Below are 25,181 nucleotides of genomic sequence, written 5' to 3' on the forward strand. Positions count from 1 at the left end.
CACATAATAAAGGGACAGTTCAATCAACCACTAGGGGGTGTGTATGTCACACTATGAGAAAGTAAAATGGACCAAAAGAGAGGATATTTAAATTATTACACATAGAGTTACTATTTATTACATGTTCTCTATTCATAGCATGACGGTATATTTTTAATGGATGAGGTCAGTAAGCTATATGGGTACACATGTCTGTGTCAGATCCTTTTATATAGCCAATCACACAAAACAAGCGTTTTATCTCATCCCTTTAATGTTTGTTATATTATAACATGGGTGGACGTAGAATACAGACTTGTATCACTGGTGACCTGGCTGGGGTTCGGTCATCCAACTAGGTAGACCAAAATGACTCACCACCTCGTGAGTCGTATTGCTCATCACTTCGTGGTTGGTGATGATGAAAGGATAAACAATCCATCCACTTACAAATTTAAGCCGACTGTCTACTGCCCAACCTGAAATAAACATTATAACCTCTCGAGGACTCCAATGTAATACATGCAAAAATAGCAAATGTTATACGTTATTGTTGTTCTAAGTTATTTCAAAATCACCCCCCGGTAGAGCTCAGCTGTCATCACTGGTCTTCTTGCGTGGCAGTGACGCTAACGAGACTACCACCTTGAAAGTCCTCCCAACAGTTCTGAGAGAACGCCACTTTTGAAGAGGAACAAGAAAGAGATCTGACAGCAGTTACTGCTCTCCATCCACATTCTCCGGTGTAGTCACGGGATTTCAATGTTCAACCTGCTCTTTGTAAGTAAAAACATATTTTATAACGACTTGTTCGTATCGTTATACATTATGTCAAAAACATTTCTGGACAGTTCGCGGGTCAATCTTCTTGGGAAGACAGTAGCTAGCATTAGCCTGCTAACACGGGGATATGGCAGCCATTGGCTCAGCTCCTAACTAGCTAAATAACATTCGGCGAAACTGCCGAGTTGGAGAACGACATCTACGAATAATGTTGGCAAAATACCAAGGTCTGTCAAGTTAAACAAATAATGTATAGAGAACATGTTACTAACCTCGTTAGCCAGCCAGCTGTCCGTTTCCTGTGTACAACTAGGTAAAGTAAGGGAGCAAGCAAGCTAACCACGCCAACGAACGAGCAATACAGTATATTATGTTACTATAACGCAGTACTGTAATGTTATTTCATCTAGCTAAGCCAAGTTAGTCATTGATAAAAAGGTGTTGTTTATACTCTTGATAGCTTTATGTTCGCGTTTGTTTACGTTAAACGTTAGTTACACTAACAATAGCTAACACATTTTTCTCCAATCTAGCCAGCTAATATTTACTCGTTTGACCCACAATACAGCCCAGTGTGAACCATTTTATTTTCTGAACTGCCTTGCTTGCAGCCGGCTAGTTAAAGTTAGCATAACGTTAGCAGGGTCGATGCATATAACGTTAGCATGATGGAGAACGGGGCTAGTTAACGTTGGCTAAGGTTACACACAGCGGCCTATTTTACAAGACATGCGGATCCGTTTCTTGTGTCAATGTGTCTTTTGTCTTCGATATGAATTAGCCGACCAAGAAAGCTTGTTAGCCAACACAATTTACATGCTTGCTAATTGCTAGCCCGCTGCATTGTAATTTGAACCTGGCTTCTTCCTGCACTTGTTCCTTTTCTCATGAATCTAACTAAGGTTAGCCTGGCTACGCAGTGTTGTACTGTAAACGTTGGTGTCTGGATTGGATGTCCAGCGTTTGGTCCGGTCCAACCGTTAACTACAGACGTTGATGTAACAAGATAACGTTACCCAAATGGACATGTCTCCTGTTGCCAAGGCCTCACACACCCAGCCGAGCGAACGGCATCAATGTCATGTGGAATCGAGATTGGATGCGAACGTAAACTGTAAAAGCTGTCGAATTTGATAACCAGGGTGGCTAAATCGAGTAACTGATGCCTTTTGAGGCATGGTTATATTGGTCCAGGGTGCACGCATCACATTGGTCTTGAGTGCACGGTTCTTGCTAGCTAGTTTCCACTCACGCCAAAGCAATTTATGTGATACTCTTTGGTTTCTGAAACACTCAATCAACAAGTCAGAGACTAGTGAATTTGAGGAAATGCATTTAGGGAGGAAGTTGACTTGAACATATATGACTATCTAGCATCACATCAGCCATTCATGCCCCAGTCTCTTCTTTGTCAAGGTGTTTTGGTCGGTCTATTTGACGAGTGACTGACTACTACTAGCTACCATTTCTTGTGGGGTGGAAATGGGTTTTGTCTAGAAGGGATACATACATACTTTATAAAAGTTTACTTTTGGTAGCAGGTTTATGAAAACTTAAGCAGGAGATAATGAAAATTAGGGTAATCTTAGGAAAAGGGTTAGGGTTAGCAAAAAAAACATGACATTAATTTGACAAAAGCTGTATCCAAGCTATACATGACCTTGGAAAGGTGAATGGCCCATGGCAGCTAACTCACACTCACTCAATGTGGGCGGATCAGTCAAAGAGTAACTAGCGTAACAGGTAAGCTTACTCATTCCTGCTTATGAGTCATAACAAGGTGACCTATTTAGCCATGAACTTGTCAAGTGTAAAGTAACCATATGTATAGATCTCTCTGAGATATCACTGGGTACAAGACCTGCTTCGTTTTTTTACTGAACATTGCTTTGACTAATTTTCAAAATAGGCCTTAGAATCAAATATATCAGAAACAATATCAATTCACTGACTGTTTCCTGTAGGTCATTGTTAGCTTCTTTATTCCTTCAAGCATGTTTCGTGTTGAAAGTAGATCACTGTTAACACTGATCTGCTTTATAATAAAGTTAATTGAGGTTTGAGCTTGGAGCCAGGTGCCTGCTCTGGAAATAACCCTGCTTAGCCAGCCCACATGTTTACAGCCTGAAGCCAAGGATGACTCCTAGCCTTTGACAGCCAGGCAGGGAGGCCCTCATTCACCAGATTCCATGCTGGTATCACAGCCAACTCCCTGCGTCTGTAATATGTCCCCTGCTGTATATGCTTTGGATAGAGGTTGGCCTCGGTGCGTCCATGCAAAGAGACTGTGGTCTCAGCATGACTTCCCGCTCAAATAAAGGTTAAATAAAAAATCCCAAATCAAAGGCATCCTGGCCTATTCCCTACATTGTAAAAACATTTTGACACCCTTTTGAGAGCCACCGGTCTAGGATCATCTCACTTGCCCAAAATCTTTGTTTACACAAGCTGTGACTGAATTGTCTGTTTTAAACACAGATAGTCAAGTCTTCTCAATGCTGGATGGTACTAGACATTGCTGTCGTTCATGGTCATTTTGTGTACATTACTATTTGACCGTACAGTTGTAGCCAGAATTGCATCTTTTATTGTCAAAGTGAGTGTGTCTTTTGTATGGGAAAATCGGTTGGGTGGCATATGTGACACATTTGGCACTTCACTAGATGGTGTGACATTTCACACTCAGAAGATGGGTCCTCTATATTATCTGCATAAAGAAAGACGAGAGCGTGACAACAGGGGAAGTCGTCAGCCTTGGTTACCGTAACTGAGAAACCTGAGACTAGTACAGTAACATGAGGCTAGGCAAGGGTCACTGGGGGGGGGGGGGGGGCAGGAGCTGTCTGTGTAGCTGGCATCAGGCCCGGTTTGACCACTGGGTTCCTGTGTCTGTTGAAAGGTGTGGTTGATGAGCTTGTAATGTGTTCTAGTCTAACTGGTGTAAAATATTATTTACATGTCTTCATACCCCTGGGGCTCTGACTGGAGTGATGGAGAGAGATCACTAACCTCTGGTTTGGTGTGTGTTGGGGGGTGGAGAGGATGCTGTGCACTCACTGCCCCTTGAAAGCCATTGCTCTCTCCCCTATGACATCCTAATAATAACTATTAATTAGATATATTAGCAATATCTACATATCTGACCCTGTATCAGTAGTTACTGTTTCCCTACACCCCTTTGACACTGGGTATTATTCCTCTGTTATTGGCACTGTTTGTTGTTTATGGCCCCGGTTATAAAGGGCATGGAGGGCTAGCCAGCACTGACACCTCTTCTGGATGCTGCTCCTACCTGCTTGTATAGGAATACAGGATCTTCTATTGTGATAGTGTTTACAGCAACCATCTCCCCAGTTAGACAGAATCTGGTTAAAAAAAACATCATACCACTCAATAGGTAGTGTATTGTGTGCTGTCTGGCGATGGTGTTGACACATTTTGTGGACACTGGTCTAGAACCTGTGGTGATAAAATGCAGTGACTGTTTTAGAACAAGCCGGGTTGCTTAGACGTGGCTTTCGCTTCTATTCTCTTGTATTCAACCAGCTTATTAAAAAGCATGAGTTGTGTGGTAGCCTCTGGCTACAGACCATGTGCACTGACTCACTGAGGAGCAGACCTGGAGCCGTAGTAGTAGGATGATGAAAGTAATCTCCAGAAAACTGATCTAAGGTCCGTTTCTTCCTTTTTACCACCTTAAAAAACCATGTTGGGGTCTGTGGAAGCTATGCTGATCCTAGATCTTTTAAGTAAGCCTTGTCTACCCACAATGAGCTTCTTTCTCTTCTCTATCCTTGCACCTTCTGGCGCTACGCCTCCTGCTTGTCACGTGTAAATGTTTCAAAGGATCACTGCTGCTCCTCTGTGATCTCTTCTTGAGGGACAGGAGCTGGCCCTGTTGGAACTCCTTTCTGTCACCTCCCTGGAGATACCCGCCTGTCGTTATGGCAACAGGTATTCCTTATTCTGTCTGTCTGGAGTCTTCGGTCCTCAGGTTGGGATTGCATGGGCTAGGCCAACCGCTAATGCTTTTGCCTGGCCATGGATGAATGACTTGATTAGAGAGTTAGCTCAAGGCTGCTTTCTCAAGGTGATTGGTCTTATAGGATTTTCATGCGTAATATACAGTACCAGTCAAAAGTTTGGGGACACCTACTCATTCAAGTTTTTTTTTTTTTTTTTGTAGAATAATAGTGAAGACATCAAAACTATGAAATAACACATGCAATCATGTATTATACAAAAGTGTTAACTTCTCTGGGATATGTGGGACGGTAGCGTCCCACCTCGCCAACAGCCAGTGTAATTGCAGGGCGCCATATTCAAAACAACAGATCTCATAATTAAAATCCCTCTAACATACAAGTATTATACACTATTTTAAAGAAACTTCACAGTGTCTGATTTCTAAAAGCTTTACAGCGAAAGCACAGCACAGTTTTTTTTAACCTTTATTTTACTAGGCAAGTTAAGAACAAATTCTTATTTTCAATGACGGCCTAAGAACAGTGGGTTAACTGCCTGGTCACAGGCAGGACGAGAGATTTTTACCTCGTCAGCTTGGGGATTTGAACTTGCAACCTTTCGGTTACTAGTCCAACGCTCAAACCACTAGGCTACCCTGCCGCCTCTATGTTAGGTCAGCGCCAGCCACAGAAAAACATACAGCCATTTTCCGAAGGAGCGGTATCACAAAAGACAGAAATAGTGTCTCAAACAAACATCCGGTGAAAGTGCAGAGAGCCACATCAAATTACAGAAATACTCATCATAAACATTGATGAAAGATACAAGTGTTAAACACACAATTAACGATAAACTTCTCCTTAATGCAGCCGCTGTGTCAGATTTCAAAAAAAGATTTACGGTAAAAGCACACCATGCAATTATGTTAGGTCAGCGCCTAGCCACAGATAAACATACAGCCATTTTCCAACCAAAAGAGGTGTCACAAAAATATTCACTTACCTTTGATCTTCATTGCAATGCACTCCCAAGAATCCCAGTTCCACAATAAATGTTGTTTTGTTCAATAAAGTCCATAATTTATGTCCAAATACCTCCTTTTTTGTTCGCTTTTAGTTCACAAATCCAAATTCACAAGGCGCAGGCACTTAGTTCAGACAAGTCAAAACAGTTCCATTACAGTTTGTAGAAACATGTCAAACGATGTATATAATCATCGTTTGTAAATCTTCAATCTTTAAAATTCCAACCGGACAATTCCTTTGTCTTTAAAAATGAAAAGGAACGGAGCTCGCTCTCACGGCCGCGACTTAGCTCATGGCATTCTGCCAGACCCCTGGTTCAAACAACTCTTATTTGCTCCCCCTTCATAGTAGAAGCCTGAAACAAGGTTCTAAAGACTGTTGACATCTAGTGGAAGCCGTAGGAAGTACAATATGACCCCATAGACACTGTATATTGGATAGGCAATCAATTAAAAAACTACAAACCTCAGATTTCCCACTTCCTGGTTGGATTTTTTTCTCAGGTTTTTGCCTGCCATATGAGTTCTGTTATACTCACAGACATCATTCAAACAGTTCTAGAAACGTCAGTGTTTTCTATCCAAATATACTAATTATATGCATATTCTAGCTTTTGGGCTTGATTAGTATGGAAATTTACTCTGGGCACCTTATTCATCCAAACTACTCTACTGCCCCCCAGTCCCAAAGAAGTTAAACTAATCTAAATATATTTTAAAGTAGGCACCCTTTGCCTTGATGACAGCTTTGCACACTCTTGGCATTCTCTCAACCAGCTTCACCTGGAATGCTTTTTCAAAAGTATTGAAGGAGTTCCCACATATGCTGAGCACATGTTGGCTGATTTTCCTTGACTGCAGTCCAACACAAATAATCACAATTGGGTTGAGGTGGGGTGATTGTGGAGGCCAGGTCATCTGATGCAGCTCTCCATCACTCTCCTTGGACAAATAACCCTTACACAGCCTAGAAGTGTGTTGTGTCATTGTCCTGTTGATAAACAAATGATAGTCCCACTAAGCACAACCCAGATGGGATGGCGTATCACTGCAGAATGCTGTGGTAGCCATGCTGGTTAAGTGTGCCTTGAATTCTGAATAAATCGCAGTGTCACCAGCAAAGCACCACCACCTCTATGCTTCACCTTGGGAACCACACATGCGAAGATCATCCGTGCACCTACTCTGTGTCTCACAAAGACATAGAGGTTGGAACCAAAAATCTCAAATTTGGGCTCATTAGACCAAAGGGCAGATTTCCACCAGTCTAATCATGTCCATTGCTCGTGTTTCTTGGCCCAAGCAAGTCTCTTCTTATTGGCGTTCTTTAGTTGTGGTTTCTTTGCAGCAATTCAACCATGAAGGCCTGATTTCACGCAGTCTCCTCTCAACCGTTGATGTTGAGATGTGTCTGTTACTTGAACTCTGTGAAGCATTTATTTGGGCTGCAATTTCTGAGGCTGGTAACTCTAATGAACTTATCCTCTGCAGCAGAGTTAACTCTGGGTCTTCCATTCCTGTGGCGGTCCTCATGAGAGCTAGTTTAATCATATCACTTGATTGGTTTTTGCACCTGCACTTGAAGCAACTGGCAAAGTTCTTGAAATGTTCTGGATTGACTGACCTTCATGTCTTAAAATAATGGACTCTCATTTCTTTATTTAAGCTGTTCTTGCCATAAATCAAATGATAATGACTTTGTCTTTTACCTAATAGGGCTACCTTCTGTATACCAACCCTACCTTGTCACAACACAACTGATTGGCTCAAATGCATTAAATTCCACAAATTAACTTTAAACAAGGCACACCTGTTAATTGAAATGCATTCCAGGTGACTACCTCATGAAACTGGTTGAGAGAATGCCAAGAGTGTGCAAAGCTGTCATCAAGCAAATTGTTGCTTCTTTGAAGAATCTCAAATATAAACTATTTTGATTTAACACTTTGGGTTACTCTATGATTCTATGTGTTATTTCATACTTTTGATGTCTTCACTATTAAACTACAATGTAGAACTTAGTACAAATAAAGAAACCCTGAAATGAGTAGGCGTGTCAACCTTTGACTGGTACTGTAGTTATGGTGAATCTTGGTGGTGGGAACCTAATTTAGGGTTGTCACAATACCAGTATTGTGATACTCTGTGGTGTCGTGGCAAGGAAACAAAACATGTAGCACATTCATTTCTTGAGAAAAACAGTCCTGACCCTAGTTCGATTCCAGGCTGCATCATAACCGGCCATGATCGGGAGTCCCATAGGGCGGAGCACAATTGGCCCAGCGTCATCTGAGTTTGACCGGGGTAGGCCGTCATTGTAAATAAGAATTTGTTCTTAACTGACTTGCCTAGTTAAAAAAACAAAACTCCACAGGTTTGTCTTGGCAACGATTTTGCACATGTGCCCATGAATATGTTCCTAGAGGAATAGCTTTGTTTATTTTATGTCTCCCTCCATGTTAATATTAAATCCTTTGGTCTAATGTGGTTATGACAATTTGTTCCAATGTTGATTTTCCACTGAGACTTACCCCCACCAGTCGGCTTCTAATGTTATTGTGCTTCCATCAGGAGTTTGACACTGAAGACTTGTGGTGAGCAGAATCAACAGTATGTTCATCAATCAGATTTTTCAATGCCGATACTGATTTTATTGGAGGACCGAAAAAGCCGATACTAATTAATCGGCCGATTTTAAGACAAAAAAAATAGAATAAAAAAATAAATAATAATAAAAAAATAAATAATAATAATGACAATTACAACTACTGAATGAACACTTATTTTAACTTATTATATAATAAATCAATAAAATCAATTTACCCTCAAGTAAATAATGAAACATGTTCAATTCGGTTTAAATAATGCAAAAACAAAGTGTTGGAGAAGAAAGTAAAAGTGCAATATGTGCCATGTAAGAAAGCTAATGTTTCAGTTCCTTGCTCAGAACATGAGAACATATGAAATCTGGTGGTTCCTTTTAACATGAGTCTTCAATATTCCCAGGTAAGAAGTTTTAGGTTGTAGTTATTATAGGACTATTTCCCTCTATACCATTTGTATTTCATATACCTTTTGACTATTTGATGTTCTAATAGGTACTTTAGTATTGCCAGCCTAATCCCGGGAGTTGATAGGCTTGAAGTCATAAACAGCGCAATGCTTGAAGCTGCTGGCAAACGCAATAAAGTGCTGTTTGAATGAATCATTATGAGCCTGCTGCTGCCTACCACCGCTCAGTCAGACTGCTCTATCAAATCATAGACTTAATTATAGTATAATAACACACAGAAATATGAGCATTAGGTCATTAATATGGTCGAATCCGGAAACTATCATCTCGAAAACAAAACGTTTATTCTTTCAGTGAAATATGGAACCGTTCCGTATTTTATCTAACGGGTGACATCCATAAGTCTAAATATTCATGTTACATTGCACAACCTTCAATGTTATGTCATAGTTACGTAAAATTCTGGCAAATTAGTTCGCAACAAGCCAGGCGGCCCAAACTGTTGGATATACCATGACTCTGCCTGCAACGAATGAATGCAAGAGAAGTGACACAATTTTCCTAGTTTAATATTGCCTGCTAACCTGGATTTATTTTAACTAAATATATAGGTTTAAAAATATACTTCTGTGTATTGATTTTAAGAAAAGGCATCTAACCTGGAGCCAAGGCAAGGCCCTAGGAACTTTTCAGCTGGGAACTTTGGAGACTCATGTTAAAAGGAACCACCAGCTTTCATATTTTCTCATGTTCTGAGCAAGAAACTGAAACGTTAGCTTTTTTTACATGGCACATATTTATATATATTTGTGGTACAGGATGATTCTTTTATATTTATATATATATACATATATATATACATACATACATGCATACATACAGTGCCTTGCGAAAGTATTCGGCCCCCTTGAACTCGGCGACCTTTTGCCACATTTCAGGCTTCAAACATAAAGATATAAAACTGTATTTTTTTGTGAAGAATCAACAACAAGTGGGACACAATCATGAAGTGGAACGACATTTATTGGATATTTCAAACTTTTTTAACAAATCAAAAACTGAAAAATTGGGCGTGCAAAAATATTCAGCCCCTTTACTTTCAGTGCAGCAAACTCTCTCCAGAAGTTCAGTGAGGATCTCTGAATGATCCAATGTTGACCTAAATGACTAATGATGATAAATACAATCCACCTGTGTGTAATCAAGTCTCCGTATAAATGCACCTGCACTGTGATAGTCTCAGAGGTCCGTTAAAAGCGCAGAGAGCATCATGAAGAACAAGGAACACACCAGGCAGTTCCGAGATACTGTTGTGAAGAAGTTTAAAGCCGGATTTGGATACAAAAAAAATTCCCAAGCTTTAAACATCCCAAGGAGCACTGTGCAAGCAATAATATTGAAATGGAAGGAGTATCAGACCACTGCAAATCTACCAAGACCTGGCCGTCCCTCAACTTTCAGCTCATACAAGGAAAAGACTGATCAGAGATGCAGCCAAGAGGACCATGATCACTCTGGATGAACTGCAGAGATCTACAGCTGAGGTGGGAGACTCTGTCCATAGGACAACAATCAGTTGTATATTGCACAAATCTGGCCTTTATGGAAGAGTGGCAAGAAGAAAGCCATTTCTTAAAGATATCAATAAAAAGTGTCTTTTAAAGTTTGCCACAAGCCACCTGGGAGACAAACCAAACATGTGGAAGAAGGTGCTCTGGTCAGATGAAACCAAAATTGAACTTTTTGGCAACAATGCAAAACGTTATGTTTGGCGTAAAAGCAACACAGCTGAACACACCATCCCCACTGTCAAACATGGTGGTGGCAGCATCGTGGTTTGGGCCTGCTTTTCTTCAGCAGGGACAGGGAAGATGGTTAAAATTGATGGGGAGATGGATGGAGCCAAATACAGGACCATTCTGGAAGAGAACCTGATGGAGTCTGCAAAAGACCTGAGACTGGGATGGAGATTTGTCTTCCAACAAGACAATGATCCAAAATATAAAGCAAAATCTACAATGGAATGGTTCAAAAATTAACATATCCAGGTGTTAGAATGGCCAAGTCAAAGTCCAGACCTGAATCCAATCGAGAATCTGTGGAAAGAACTGAAAACTGCTGTTCACAAATGCTCTCCATCCAACCTCACTGAGCTCGAGCTGTTTTGCAAGGAGGAATGGGAAAAAATGTCAGTCTCTCGATGTGCAAAACTGATAGACATACCCCAAGCGACTTACAGCTGTAATCGCAGCAAAAGGTGGCGCTACAAAGTATTAACTTAAGGGGGCTGAATAATTTTGCACGCCCAATTTTTCAGTTTTTGATTTGTTAAAAAAGTTTGAAATATCCAATAAATGTCGTTCCACTTCATGATTGTCCCACTTGTTGTTGATTTTTCACAAAAAAATACAGTTTTATATCTTTGTTTGAAGCCTGAAATGTGGCAAAAGGTCGCAAAGTTCAAGGGGGCCGAATACTTTCGCAAGGCACTGTGTGTGTGTATATATACATACACACACATATACAGTATATATATATATTTATATATATAAAAAAAATTGGCCGATTAATCGGCAACAGCTTTTTTTGGTCCTCCAATATTCGTTATCGGCGTTGAAAAATCAGTCGGTCGACCTTTAATCTTGCTTTTGTAAACGCAGATCCAAAATGCTTCTACTCTGCATCAGACAAATTGTGTACTTCAGTTGAGCTTTTCCACTCGGATGTGAAGTCATACCAATCCTATTAAAGGCCCAACACCCTCTTTCAGCCTGTGTAGGACAGGGCAGTGTACCTGGGCTGTAATTTCTGAGGCTGGTCACTCTAATGAACTTTTCCTTTGCAGCAGAGGTAACTCTGGGTCCCTCCATTCCCGTGGCAGTCCAAATGTTATTTGTGTTGGGTGATCTACCTTCCCCTCCACCTTTGTCTGGCCAAGGCTTGTTAGGTGGCTTGGCCTAGGATGCTGGCCACTTTGACAACTGTGTTACCTTTTCACTCCCCCTTTCAGTCACTGGGTGGGTGGGGTGGTTTTCACTCCCCCTTTCAGTCACTGGGGGGGTGGGGTGGTTTCTACTCCCCCCTTCAGTCACTGGGTGGGGTGGTTTCTACTCCCCCCTTCAGTCACTGGTGGGGTGGTTTCTACTCCCTCCTTCAGTCACTGGGGGCGTGGGTTGGTTTTTACTCCCCCCTTCAGTCGCTGGGGGAGTTTTCATCGTGGGTTACTGAAGAACCCGGACTGAAACTCTGGTGTTTCTGCTCAGGATGGAACACGTCAACAGTAACTTGGTGTTCCATTTAAAAATGTTACAGAATGTTCAAATTACTCCGACCTGGGCTAGGTGAATGTTCAAATTGTGACTGCTTCCCAAATGACACTATTCCCAATAAAGCACACGAGTGTTGTACCATAGAGCCCTGGTCAAAAGTAGTGCCCTATAGGAAAAGTGTGCCATTTGGGACACTTACTGTGTTTCACCAGAATGGTTTACAACACCTTATTAAAATGGTACAGGACATTCTGACTTATTTAGTCTAATCCTCCTCCACCCTTCTCTGTGGCTAGTAACTTTGTTTTGTTCTTTGTTAGTGTTTTGAATTGCCTTTGACTTGCAAATGAGAGGCTTGATTTGAATCTAGGTAAATTCAATTCCCCCAGATTAATTGGATGTGGTGTAAGGCCCCAGATCAGATAACTGTTACATGAGAAAGGCAAGCCGCTACTGAAGGGGAATGTTTGTGTCCTTGTTCTAGCTGCTACCTGAGGCTACCTTGGCAGCTGTGAAATTATGGCCTTGTACAGTACCTTGTGTTCAATTTATTACTCCGATAAACAATTCAATTACTGTAATTGGACTACATGTGATGTCAGACTAGCATTGTTGTAGTTTGATTTGTTTATGTACAATATTGCTACAGTTGAGAGGCTTCATGTTCGGTGTAATGTTTAGAAAGATGAGAGTATCAGAATTTGTTTATCAGTCTGGGAAATTAAAGTGCTGGAAACATGTTGGCTCACTATTTGAAAAGATGGAGAACAACTTATAGAATGAAAAATACTGGAGTTTTGGTGCAGGTACAGTGGACTAGCACTAGCTAATGCTTCCTACAGTAGCACATTTTTTAAATTAAATTCGGTAGCCTTGCTTTCTGCCTTTTAACCCCGTTTCATTTCTCCTTGTCTGGCCAAAGCCTGATTTCTTTCAGCCTTTGCCTGAGAAAGAGCAGCCTCTTCCCCAAGTGCTATCGTAGGCCTTTCATCGTCATTAGGTTATCTAGCATCTCTCCCATCGTAGTGGAATAGGTTGGCTAACTGAATGGTTTTTAGGGTCATGTGTTCAGACTCCACATTTTCTCTCGACTGCCTAGTTTCAAATCAACCCTAACTGTTGTCTGACTAATTTGCTATGTTGAGGTTTAGGGTGGTTTTCTGACATCTCTGTTCAAAGATTCCTTGAATAAGCTGGAAATCCAGGTATCCTTCAATTGCTATTTCTGGAAAACCTGGACATTTTGGGACAGGTTACTAGATTTTTGCAACTGTTGAGGCTTTTGAGTTCCTGTCCATGCTCTGTCCATGCTGTATGTTACGTCTCTCTCTAGGGCCTGTGCTGTGGGCCAGGTGTTTACTTGTTCTAAGAGGTGTTAATAGGCCTGGCGATGGGAGGCAGGACTTGTGGTGAACCAACCACAAACCTGTGAGCTCTTCAAAGAATGCTATAGCTGGAAGCACTCACGGAATGCATACGTGTTTATGTGGAATATTTAGCGGGATAGGCTGTCCCCCCCCAAATCTTATTTTGTCCGTGTTCAAATACAGTACTACGCCCACGTGCAGGCTTAAGTGGTACGGGTGTTTTTAAATGCCATTGTCAAGTGTATCATGTTCTTAAGTGTGATCAGTGGTCCTGCTAATAGCTTGTTTTCTTTGCATCATTAATTGTTACCATGCCTTAATGTAACAATGCAATCTTCTTAAATTCTTGTTGCCCCTAGCAGTGTATTTCTGATTAACATTTGGTGGCCAAGGCTCTTTTAAGGACTTGGGCAAATATTAGCTCGTTCTGACAGTAGTATCTGGCATGCTAATTAAGCTAACAGGAAGTGGTGCTAACTGGACCTTGCCCAGGGGGATGTTAAATATTTGTTAGAGTATTACCTGTCCTGGTTGAGACTCAGGGAGGGCAAAGTAACCCACCCTCTCATCCTGCCCGAAAAGGCCTCTGGCTCATGGCTATCTTTGGTTTTAATTGTGGGTATTTATACCTCTAGACTGACTGGGATAGTGCCTGTCCCTTGTGGTAGTCTGAACCAAAATAGTTCCTAGTCTACACAAAACAGAGCTACTGATTCAGACCGACTGAATCCGATCACCACCACAACATGCAGCACTGGCCCTGTGTTCCTGTGGGAGGGAGATCTCAGTAGCCGGTTTGTAGCACCTTGCATGCAGGTACAGACTGGATTAGACTCTCTCGCTCTACCTTAGACATGCTGTTTTTTGCGGTTTCTTACTCGCTCTCACTCACACACGCACCCTGTTTCTAACTCATACTCAAGTCATAACGACTTCTGTTTCATTGTATGTGATTAACCATTTGAAAGAAATTCCCAAGAAACTCAAACAAAGTGAGTTAATCACTGAACCCGATAGTGGGTTTTGACTAAGCTATAGATTTACCTTGCATGCACACTGACGTACCCACCTCAAGTACCATCTTACACCTGTTCTATAGTCCCTACCAGCCTGACTGGGACTACTTTTGGCGCAATTCCACTAGAGCAACCAAGCTGTGCCGTAACCAGAACGAACTAGCCTTGTTGGTTCTTGCCTGTTTTCCCATTTGCCATGGAACTGGAAACAGGACCAGGTTTAATTTGCTTAGTGACTATTTTAAGACGGCGGCCGATGGCGCAGTTCATCAGCGGACGTTGTAATCCGTCTGTGACTATAATTGTTTTTAAGTATGGAGGAGGGAGATGCGCTAGAGGCATTAACCAGGAGTTTTGTGCCACCCTTTTAATATTTGCTCGTGGGCAGCAATGGAACCTGAATGAAAGGAGACAGCTGAAAAGAGACAGAACTACACAGCGTAACTTATCATGCGAGGAGAGGTTCACTTCAGCCGGTTGAAAGACCTTTTTATGTGTCGCAAGAAACACTTGAGGTATATGTAGCTGTTTATCTAGCTGTTGTGTATCTGTCTTTTGAATTGTTCAAAACTTATTTGGAATGACAGCTATTACAGTTGCCTGCAATACAGTATTACTCTACAGTACAGTATTACTCTTGCAGTATGCTGTGTGTGCTAGGCCTCTAGGAGGTATGTGCTGTGTATCTATTTAGCTAGCTAGCTACTGTGTGTATCAGTCTTTGTGATGGATATACATTGTTCATACCTGTACCTAAGCCTACATCATGCACGGCATACTGTAAGAGTAATATTGCAGGACTGCACCTTATTGCGAGTGTAATAGCTAGCTGTCCTCATTTCAATACTGCAAGATTAATTTAGGAGAACCTTCTTATGAGAAACACTTCCTGACCTAATCAGACGATAATTAATCAACTATATTACCTCCACCTATGCTATGGTGAGTTGTGTCCCATTGACAAATAAACACAATGCTTATTTTTAATTTTTTATTTTCTCTGTACTCTCAGACACCCAACTCCACCAACACCCTTTGGACAACAAAGCACCTAGACAAACAACTACTACTAGCATAGCAAACCAAGCCTGGTTCCATTAGCTCAGTGGTTTTTCCCTTTGGTTACGAAACCCCCTATCACATGATTTTACCCTTAGGGACTACTAAAGCACCAATATATTCCCTTTATTTATTTTACAAGTTTAGTTTTTTACCCCTTGTGAATACCCTACTACATAATTGTATATTTTTTGTCTGACCAATGTTTTATTGTTGTTTAATAAGTGTCAATCATAGTATGCCTAATCTTTATTTCCTAAATGTAAAATGTTATTGCTCCAAAATCTGTACATTATTTTCTTTGTTTAACAATAGGCTAAATTCAGTGAATAGTAGTTGAAAGCCACATTCACAATGCTTTTGGTGTAGTAAAATGTACATTAGAACTTCAGCCAGTTTAGTGACATGTCTGCCGCTGGTGTCTGACATCCTTATGGCCAAATACAGCTATGAAGCTGTTTAAATGAGGCAATCTGGTCCATCTCAGCCACCCTGGCTGACCTGTGCTGCACTGGCTGGCTGCTGCCTCATCTTAACGCAGCTGATTTGAAGTGCTGATTCTGCTGTGTCTCCAGGTATGAGGCCTCTGCCTCCTCATGAAATTCAGGTATTCACTGGTTGTGCTCTTCCCTGAGAAAATATGTAGGAAGACGTAATGACATGTACAGTTCAGGAATGAATCCATAGCAGTCCTGCTGATCATGTCCTGACATGCCTCAGTCTTTATGAGCGGCCCAAGGAGGGAGTGCGATGAAGAAACTGGAGGTTGTGTAGAGTTCTTGGTTGTGAACTACTGTGTTAGCCTAAATGACTCCAGTAAGGCAGGGGGAGGGGCAGTCGGTAGTACAACTTCCTGTAACTGTTTGCGTATCCATGTCGTGACATGATTCTCTCTGGACTCTCACCCTAGCCCAGCCAGAACAGAAACTCCAGCCAGTGAGCACTGCTAACTTTGAGTACGCTTCGGTTTTGTTATGTTGTTGAGAACAGATGGCAAATGGGCGTAAACATCTACCACTGGTGCCGAAGGTTTCATGTTGGAATCCAGCGATAGAAAGTACTTATTTCGATTTTTGTTTTGTATCCCAAACTTTACATTAACCATTTAAGTTAATGCCTTAACTTAATAACCCTAACCTTAAATTTACTTAATACATAAACTTAACCTTAAACGCATATCTTGAAATTTGACGTAATTTGCAAAAATAGGCCACTACCAAATTATGTTTGCTATGTTCTTTTGCTCCCTCGTGGGTTTTGATCTCTTCCCCCTCTTTCACGTCCACACTCTACTCTCATGTTCCCCCTCTTCTTTATTCACTCTCTTGCTCTTTCTCTCATGTGCTCTCTGCACCACCTCTCCCTTTCTTGGTCTTGTGCACGTGCTCTTTTGCACAATCTTGCTCCTTCACGTTGTCTCGCCTGCTCTCTCCCGCCCTCTTTGGCAGTTTTATTTTTTTTATCTCACTCACACCCTCCTATCTCTCAGATCCCTTTTTGTTTTCTCATCTTATTTTTCACTGCTCTCTCTCTACTGTCCTCCATCTTGCGTAAAATGGAAATCTAAAGATCCTGTTGAGTGCATACTCCACAAAGAGAGATGAGTGGAATGTCAGTGGTGTTTGTTCTTATATGCCACTGGATTGAAGTGTACCCTCGTTGTCAGTTTCCTCCAGCCTTGGGTTGTATTCATTATGCAAAACATTTTGCAAATGAAAAATTACCATTTCTTATTGGACTAGTCGATGCAAACCCTCCCTGTTTCAGTCCCTGTTTTCGTGCGTTTTTTGCCTAATGAATACGACCCTGTATTGCTCTGGAGGAATAACCGGGTGAGTGAAAAGAAAGAAAAAAAACATTGGTACTAGTCTGAAAAGCCCTACTCTAGTCAATTCCTTGGCCTACCATTGTCTGTCCACAGATGAAACTGAGATCGTATTCTTGCTACAGGGTGTCTCCATATCGTTTGTGTGTGTGCCAATGCTAGTCTTATCAGAGCACTCAAGGGTATGCTCCATGTCACCTTGGCTCCATATGGTGGTTAAATGCACTGCCTGAGGGGGAAGTGTATATGGTGTCATGTGCTTGTCGTGAGTTAAGGTGGTGTATATGTTAGCAGATCTCCTCAAGGAGATCACGGAATCTGCATTTACAAACTGGTCTAAGGATGTAGCACTGTCAAGCTGTTAGCAAAGGTGTCAGATTTTGAGAGCTGCTTATCTGTGTTAGATATTACTGGGGTTTTTCTTTCGATCGTTGTAAGTGCCACTAGGACATGCACCTGTGTGACCTTTGAAATATTTAGGCCTAGTTCCTCATTTCGCCACTGTGAATCTAAATAAAGTAGGGTAATCAGTCTGTCTGTGTCGGTGTGGGCAGAGTGTGAGTTGGCAGGACACTTATCTCCCTCTTGGCGTGTTGATCTTCTCCTTGTCCCCCAGCCCAAGGACTAACCATGCCAGGGCTCCTTTCTCCAGACAGCCAGGCACTCCCCTAGTCCCCTGGCCCAGCTCCCACACTGCCCTCCAGCTGGTCAGAGCCAGCCCAAGAGAATGATACAGAGCCACAGACACACTGCTACAGACACTCCCTCAGTCCCCAGGACTGAGCCTTATGCAGTTCTGATACCTGGCCCAATGTGGGAGGAAGAGTCACCGAGGTGGTGTAGTAGTGTTTGGTATTCAGTAGAATGTCAACAAATGGCTTGTGCTATTTCACTATCTAAACGCTTGGCCTTTTCTGTTGTTTCTGGGAGATGTCCTCTATTTGTAGACCCACCTAGTTAACTGTGCGAGATCTTCAATGTTTACTTGTCATCGTGACCTAAGCCCATGTTCCCGCAGATTCCTCTAGGCTAAATCCTTAGCACAGCCAGCCTTTAAAACATACATACTTATATAGGCCTATCTGTGACAAAAAAAAACCTGATGCCAAAACGCATGTGAACCGGTGGTCCCTGCATTGTTGTGTCCCAAAGTGCACCTTATTCCCTTCATGGTACGCTACTTTGACCATGGCCCATATGGCTTGGTAAAAAAATAGTGCACTATGTAGGGAATAGGGTGCCATATGGGACACAGTCTGATTCCATGCCAGTGGCTCAGCTGGATTTGTAGCAGAGATCTGGGGGATCTGAGGAAGGGGATTAGGGCAGTGTGGTGGATATATATATCCACCACACTGCCCTAATCCCCTAATATATATATATATATTAGTTATTCAAAACCCCTGCTAATCCCACATGTTTCACCCTGTTCAGCGATGTCGGAGAGATGAGGGAGGGGTTGACTATATTTCAGGTGGTTTAGCTTTTACTTCTCATGGATATTAAGGCTATAACCTAGTGTCTATTAGCTTGAAATTCTAGAGAATTTATCAATTGTACATAGAGTATACATAAGAGACCTTGTCAGTTGATTAGTGTCCCATTGTAGCAGGTCTTTCCTCTCTCTCTTTAAGCTGTGCAGGCAGTCTCTCTCATTGGCACACATCCAGTCCCACAGCTGATCGTTTCTTGTTAATGGGACCGGTCTGTCAAGCACGCAATTCACCCACTGCTTTGTCCCTGACTAACATGCAAATAAAGATCAGTCCCAATATTTCACCAGTCAGTCACTTTTTGTAATTAGGCTCTTTTTCTTCTACACTGTCTGACACACACACACACACGGCTTCTTTGCTGTCAAATCCATCCTAGTTGTTTTCCTGAGCCAAGCTTTACAACAGAGTACAGGCAAATCTGTTAATGGTTTGAGAATGGCACTGTCATGTAATGTAGTTAGTCAGCAGCCGGGTCTCCCTGGCTGCACTCCTGTCCTAGCTATCATCTGTTTGGCTTCTTTGGTTCTTTGAATCTGGGTCTCATTATCATGCTCTTTACACCACTACCCTCCCACTCTTTTCTCTCCCTCTCCTCCCTCCCCCTTTCTCTGTTCCCCTTGCCACCTCCCCCTTTCCTCTCTGTCACGGTGTGGGACATCGGTGCCAGTGGGTCTACTCTCCCGATCATGGGCCAGGCTGGCGAGCAGGGAACCTAGAGGGGACTCTCACTCGCAATTTGGGAATATAGCCAGGACCTTTGAGTCTCAGCCAGTAGGCCCAAGTACTGCAAGGCTACTCACTCAATGACCTTTCTCCCAGTTTAGCTCCTGTAAACAAGGGGGCTAATGTGAAGCCTAGCTGTCATTTCTCAGAATACTAATGATGGGCAAAACATTTATTAACATATCGCAATATTTTTTGATGTTATTGTATTGATATTTGACTCCAAGTATCGATTTCTGAAGAGCCTTTTTTTAATTTATTTTTTATTTTCTATCTTCCATGTACACTAAATACTATCTATACAAAAGTATGTGGACAACTATAAGTTGGTGGATTCTGCTATTTTAGCCACACCCAATGCGGACAGGTGTATAAAATCAAGCATGCATGCAATCTCCATAGACAAACATTGGCAGTAGAATGGCCTTAATGAAGGGCTCAGTAACTTTCAGCGTGGCACCGTCATAGGATGCCACCTTTCCAGCAAGTCAGTTAATCAAATGTCTGCCACGGGCAACTGTAAATGCTGTTATTGTGAAGTGGAAGCGTCCTGGACCTACAATGCTCAGCCGCAAAGTGGTAGGCCACACAAGCTCACAGAACGGTACCGCTGAAGCGTGTAAAAATCCTTGGTTGCAACACTCACTACCGAGTTCCTAACTGCCTCTGGAAGCTATGTCAGTACAATAACTGTTCATCGGGAGCTTCCTGAAATGGGTTACCTTGGCTGGAGTGGCATAAAGCTTGTTTCTATTGTACTCTGGAGCAGTGGAAACGCGTTCTCTGGAGTGATAAATCACGCTTCACCATCTGGCAGTCCAACGGACAAATCTGGGTTTGGCGGATGCCAGGAGAATGCTACCTGCCCCAATGCATAGTGCCAACTAAAGTTTGGTGGAGGAGGAATAATGCTCTAGGGCTGTGGTGGTCACAATTTCGTCAGCCGGTGATTGTCACGCAAATAACTGTCGGTCTCTCTGTAATTTACCGTTAATTAACATAAACACATTTAGCAACTCCTGGCTTCCACACAGAGGCTACAAGCCACTGATGCAGACCTTTTGGAACATCTACGTTTTAAAAAGTCTAATAAATCCATGTAATATAGCCTACACCTTCACAATAAAGCCATTACTTTAGACGGGTCTAAAGAAGCATAATATGAAAAAAAATGTGGTCTATTTCAGAAGAACAAAAAAGCTTACTCTGAGTTGTCATATCAGGACCTAGCATAAGGACAATTCCAAATGGCTGTGGGCTACACTAGTTAATTTAACAGACAAGATTTGGCATTATTTTATAGTAATGAAGAATATTCAAATTGAACAAAGCTGAATAAAATAGATATTTCCTCAACAATTTGAAGGAGTACGTGGCTATTCTCTGAACGGTTAACAAAGAAATAGGTACTCATATGCTTAATTTAGTTCATGTAACTTTAGTTGTTCTATAAACGTTGGGCTATATGTTTTGATTTTTAATACATTATAAGGCTGCATGATGAGACTAAATGATTTGGAAAAAAGTCACTTGAAAGGCATGAGCTCTGCTTAGTTTTTTTTGCGCAGGCTGTAAACACTTCATTGGTCTCATTCATAATTTGACAAGAACTTGATAATGCCTCAAATTTCAAAGGGATGCCCCCTTTGGCTGTAATGCACCCAAATAAATAATAATTATCCAAAATCTATTTATTCACATTATAAATGCAGGAATGCGCACATAGGCTAAAATCACTAATGTTCCATTAGTGGGAAAACACCATTATCAAAAGTGACCGCAAATGTGATCATGCATGTAATGCTTTTATTATAAAGGTGCATGTTTATGGTAGAAATGTTCTTCCCCAAATGTCAACTCACGCGCGCTGCTTATGTATGCCAGTTAGGCTCTACACCCCTTGTAAAGCGGATCAAACTTAGGCCTATAGGGTGGGCTACATGAGGTGTGCGACTATTTGACAAAGTCAAAAAAGTGTTTCTTATGCTGGGCATCATTCAAAAGTGATAATGTATAATTCACAAGTGATAGGCTAATATTGTTACCCATTAGACTATTCTTGATTTAATCTTGTCTTTACATATATTAAATGATGTGTGAAATTTGTTTGGATTTAGAAAGGTGCATGATAATGGTCCAGTCTTCTATCCACTTAAATAGCGAATGGAGGATGCTTTTCCTCTGGTTCATATTAATTTTCATTCCAGCCAGGTAGCTATACTCCTGTTGTAAAGATAAATAATGTGCTGAATATTAGGAAAGTTGAGAAATAAATATAGTAGGCCTAGCCTTTAGAGAGCTGATGGGATCCTCTGTTTAGTAGAAGCCATCACTCTGTTTCCTCAAATAATTACAAAGCCTATAGAAATGTTGGGCAACATGAGCTCATGGGCTCTCATGAAGTGTTTGATTTAGATTTTCGAAAAACATTTGCATTGATGTCAGATTGATTAGAGGGACAATGGAGTGCTAAGTACCAGGAAGTTAGCCAGTTTGGTAGGCTACTAATGACCATCAGCAGCATCAACGCTTGGAGAAGCCTAATTACCTTGACTAAACAGTCATGTTGAATTTGACCGCCGGTAACAAGGTCACCGCAACACGGTCATCATTCCAGATGATGCTGTGCTTCTGAATTTGTGGCAACAGTTTTGGGAAGTCCCTTCCTGTTTCAGTATGAACAAAGTATGCACAAAGCATGGTCCATACAGAAATATTTTCTCAAGATCGCTGTGGAAGAACTTTACTGGCCTGCACAGAGCCCTGACCTTAACTCCATCAAACACCTTTGGGATGAATTGGTACCCTTGACTGCAAGCCAGGCCTAATCGCCCAAGATCAGTGCCCGACCTCACGAATGCTCTTGTGGCTGAATGGAAGTAAGTCCCTGCAGCAATGTTCCAACATCTAGTGGAAAGCCTTCCCAGGAGAGTGTAGCCTGTTATAGCAGCAAAGGCGGGACCAACTCCTTTGCTACCAACTGTAGGTAGCGTTAGCTACTGCTTGTCGGCTGAACCGGCACCAAAACTCCAATATATTTAATCCTACAGTTTATTCTCAATCTTTATAAATACTTAGCCAACATGTTTTCAGCACGTATTTCCATGATTGCTCAAAACTTTTCTTGTCCCTCTGTAGCAGACAAGACACAAAGTGAGCAATATGTTTGGAACATCAAATTGCAATTACATAAACCATGTACAAAACATGAGGAACACCTTCCTAATATTGCATTGCACCCCCTTTTGCCCCCAGACAGCCTCAATTCGTTGAGGCATGGACTCTACATGGTATCAAGCATTCCACAGGGATGCTGGCCAATGTTGACTCCAGTGCTTCCCACAGTTGTGTCAAGTTGGCTGGATGTCCTTTGGGCGGTGGACCATTCACACGGAGAACTGTTGAGCGTGAAAAACCCAGCAGTGTTGCAGTTCTTCACACACAAAACCCTTGTACCATGCCCCGTTCAAAAGCACTTAAATCTTTTGCCTTGCCCAGTCACCCTCAATAAGGGATCATGGCTTTCAGCTGGATTCACCTTGTCAGTCTGTCATGTAAAGAGCAGGTGTTCCTGAATTGTGAGAATTGCAATACATATGGTATTGTCACCTAAGTATCTTGATTAGATCGTATCATGTTGTCTCTGGCAATTCCCAGGCTAACAGAATACGTGTGGGTAGTTTCGTGTGTGTGACTTTTGTAGATGTTTCTCCCAGGTTCATATACAGTAGTAGGCTAATCTGATCTCGGTATCAGGTGAAGGAAAATACTTGATGTAGCTAGTTGAACAATTTCTTAGTTCTGAGTGGACACTGTGTACCCAACAACATTCAGTCCAGCTGGAAAAGAAAGGGACATGTTGGTACTCACAACGGGGCTTTAGTGTATGTGTGGCAGCAGGAGAACTTCAGGATAATACTTAGCTTGTGCTGTTTTATGTTCTTCGTTAGCACTTGTTCAACAGCAGAGTTGTGTGGAGCAGCTGTGAGGCGATGCCGAATAATGATGACTGAAGTGGCCTAATTATGAAAATTGTAGGCTAGACAAAAATAATAAAGCTTTCCTAACCCAGTTGACCTGAATCTCGGGCCTAAATAGGCCCCTTGTTGGCATTTGTTTTGTATGTAGGCCTAGCTGTGCGTTTCTTTTGTGTTTTTAGGTTGGCTAGTTCAGTTTTCTGGTTGAAATGAGTAGGAGTTTGACCAATTTCGAGTTGTAGGCCTAGACAATTATAATACATCTTTGTCAGCTACACAATTAGGCCTGGTAGCTGTCACTTTCCCTGTCTCACAGACGCAGTGTTCATAAAGATACTTCCTGTGTGGTAACAAACACATAGTCTTTCCAGACTGATTTGGTGTGTTGGCTCTCTTCTCTCCATCTGTGCTGACAGCTGGGCACAATTGCAGAAGTTGTTGTTTGCAAATATGGCTGAGTGATTTGCATGAGTTCCCGGCAGCGTTGTGAAAGCAGGGCTGGTCTGGCTTTACCACAAGGTGCCTGTTCCTCTAGCTAGTGCCACTCACTCAGAGACCGGCTTTAACTGGGGTGCGTCTCAATAGTCTGACGATTGGCTTCCTCTCCTTGTCTTCTTTCCTCCATATTCACTGACATTAACTTGGGAATATTGAGACATGGCTAGGTGACTGTTATTAGGGAGAGAGGACCTTGACATATGTAAGTCTATGCTGACTGAATGGAAATTGATGCTAATACCACTTAGCTATGAAGGATTCTACTTAGCTGCTGAGTGCAGTCCAAATGCTATATACTCCTGTTTGGAGGCACTGCAAGCTGTGGGACTCGGTTGAAGAACTGTGTTATGAGACTGTATGTAGTACAATTTGATAAGCTCAAGATTGTGGTTCATCACATAACCTTATATTAAGTGTGATATTGTGTGAGCATTGCAATCCTGACATTATAGTAGTCTGGTCTTTCTACTTCTCATTGGGATGGTCTCTGACATCACTGGTCTGTCACACTCCACACACGTCGTATTTGGTCGCTAGAGTTCGACCGATTATGATTTTTCAACGCCGATACCGATTAACCGGATTATTTTTTTTAAATAAAAAATGTTTTATTTATTTGTAATAATGACAATTACAACAATACTGAATGAACACTTCTTTTAACTTAATACATCAATAAAATCAATTTAGCCTCAAATAAATAATGAAGCATGTTCTATTTGGTTTAAATAATGCAAAAACAAAGTGTTGGAGAAGAAAGTAAAAGTGCAATATGTGCCATGTAAGAAAGCTAATGTTTAAGTTCCTTGCGCAGAACATGAGAACATATGAAAGCTGGTGGTTCCTTTTAACATGAGTCTTCAATATTCCCAGGTAAGACGTTTTTAGGTTGTAGCTATTATAGGAATTATAGGACTATTTCTCTCTCTACGATTTGTATTTCATATACCTTTGACTATTGGATGTTCTTATAGGTACTTTAGTATTGCCAGTGTAACAGTATCGCTTCCATCCCTCTCCTCGCCGCTACCTGGGCTCGAACCAGGAACACATCGACAACAGCCTCCCTCAAAGCAGCGTTACCCATGCAGAGCAAGGGGAACAACTACTCCAAGTCTCAGAGCGAGTGACGTTTGAAACGCTATTAGCGCGCACCCCGCTAACTAGCTAGCCATTTCACATCGGT

The 25,181-nt window shown here is 41.7% G+C and overlaps 1 protein-coding gene across 2 annotated transcripts in view; it reads left to right on the forward strand.

Moving 5' to 3' along the window:
• Positions 1 to 336: 336 nt before the first annotated feature.
• Positions 337 to 25,181, forward strand: part of LOC110496554 (protein tyrosine phosphatase type IVA 2) — a 38,741-nt gene continuing 13,896 nt past the window's right edge. The window contains exon 1 of one of the 2 annotated variants that reach the window (XM_036953304.2): positions 337 to 759. The gene's annotated coding sequence lies outside the window, so the exon portion shown is untranslated. The remainder of the gene's footprint in view (positions 760 to 25,181) is intronic. The other variant, XM_090209072.1, reaches the window with a different exon arrangement.

Source organism: Oncorhynchus mykiss, chromosome 18 (assembly GCF_057628025.1).
Source record: "Oncorhynchus mykiss isolate SJ-2025 chromosome 18, ASM5762802v1, whole genome shotgun sequence".
NCBI lineage: Eukaryota > Metazoa > Chordata > Actinopteri > Salmoniformes > Salmonidae > Oncorhynchus > Oncorhynchus mykiss.